The sequence below is a fragment of the Rhinoderma darwinii genome, assembly GCF_050947455.1.
Source record: "Rhinoderma darwinii isolate aRhiDar2 chromosome 2 unlocalized genomic scaffold, aRhiDar2.hap1 SUPER_2_unloc_19, whole genome shotgun sequence".
In the NCBI taxonomy this organism is placed as follows: domain Eukaryota; kingdom Metazoa; phylum Chordata; class Amphibia; order Anura; family Rhinodermatidae; genus Rhinoderma; species Rhinoderma darwinii.
Window position 1 is genome coordinate 371,636 of NW_027461684.1, and position 2,165 is coordinate 373,800.

Genomic DNA, 2,165 nt, shown 5'->3' on the forward strand with positions numbered 1-2,165 from the left:
GTATTGGGAATAAAGAGGTCTGCTTTTTTCAAAATTCTGTGTAGGTGTCATAGTATGGCGCCATTTGCTGGTTAGGAAGTCATCTGATTTGATTTTAGTGATGGTGTTCACTGTGTTTTTTTAGTCTTTGAAACCAGTGACTCCACAGGGACTTGGTTTTGGTAAATTTTTCACCAGTCTCTACTTCTGTGTACCAGAGTAGTATGTGATATCTGATAGCCAGGGGTTTGAAACTATTTTTTTTAAGAATTCTGTACTGACTGGATTTCCGGATTATGAGGTCCTAGGCTATAGGAACTTTAGTATTTGCTGCTATTTACAATAAGTGACACAAAAGATTGGTAAAGACACCAATTTTGGAGATGGAGAGGAAAGGCTGAAGGGGAGGAGGAGGCCTTTATTTGAACATAACAATTCTTGTGTTGTTATGTTCAAAAGTCTTATCTAGTAAGTTTCCCATAGGAAGGTATTGGGAATGGAGACATATTTTTTTTTCAAAATTCCATGTAGGTGTCGTGGTATGGCACCATTTGCTTGTTAGGAAGTCATATGAGTTTATTTTACATGATTGTATTCATTATGTTATTTTAGTCTTTGAAGCCAGTGACTCCATAGGGACTTGTTTTTTGATTAAATTTGCCACCAGACTCTACTTATTTGTCCCAGAGTAGTATGTGATATCTCATAGGCAGGGATTTGAAACTATTTTTTTAAGAATTCTGGACTGACTGGTTTCCTGGATGATGAGGTCTTAGGCTATGGGAACTTTACTGTCTGCTGATTTTTATAATAAGTAACGCAAAGAATTGGTAAAGACACCAATTTTGGAGATGGAGAGGAAAGGCTGATGGGGAGGAGGAGGCCTTTATTTGAAGATAACAATTCTTGTGTTGTTATGTTCAAAAGTCTTATCTAGTAAGTTTCCCATAGCTCGCTATCTTTTTTTCCAAATTCTTCATGTACCCACTATCTGACAAATATAATAGAAGTAGCATTATTTACTCACCTAATATTCCAAGAGCTGTTTTACAAATGGTTGGAGACTCATATGTATATTGGGCTTAAAGCCAATGCCTGTAGTGGTGCCATAGGTTTAGATAAAGAACCATGACTGAAGCAGATTTTGAGAGCTTTTGTGTGATGATAAATTGTGTAGACTTAGGATATCCAGACCTTGTACGTTTTCCAATGCGTAGCTATCATGTGTTGTACTATAGAATCAATACATTTTGTAAAAAAAAAAGTGCTTGTAAAGGGGTATACACTTCTGGGTGAATTAATTCTGTGTTTTCCTGTTTACTGTAAAAAAGTTGGGATTTTTTGGTATTGTTTTCAATTTTGTTTTATACTTGCACACATTTCATGTTAATGTTGTACTCTCATTTGATTTTGATTGGCTGTGTATAATCATGGAGATTTAATCTAGATTATTTTACTATATTTTATATGTTATTCTGTTACATTGAAGTTAGATGTACCTCAAATCATTATAGTTACATTGGTAATATGGTGAGATTGCTATCATATCACTGTGTCATTTCCATTATGTTCATCTAATTTCCAATGGAGATGTCTGGTCAGACGTGGTTTGTTTGGTTCAGTTGCTGGGCCCTCCTTGGATATTGGTGCTTCATGTGAAGTGGAATAACTTAGGGTAGGTCCCTTTAGCTGGATTTGATCAGGGCAATAAAGAGAGATGTAATGCTTATGTTATTGCTCCTCTCTCTCAAGGTAAAATTGTGTGGTCTGAGATGGTATCATGTTTGTTTTGTAGAAATACCACAGACCAATAACCTTAAAGGTATTGGGAATAAAGAGGTCTGCTTTATTCAAAATTCTGTGTAGGTGTCATAGTATGGCGCCATTTGCTGGTTAGGAAGTCATCTGATTTGATTTTAGTGATGGTGTTCACTGTGTTTTTTTAGTCTTTGAAACCAGTGACTCCACAGGGACTTGGTTTTGGTAAATTTGTCACCAGTCTCTACTTCTGTGTACCAGAGTAGTATGTGATATCTGATAGCCAGGGGTTTGAAACTATTTTTTTTAAGAATTCTGTACTGACTGGATTTCCGGATTATGAGGTCCTAGGCTATAGGAACTTTAGTATTTGCTGCTATTTACAATAAGTGACACATAAGATTGGTAAGGACACCAATTTTGGAGAT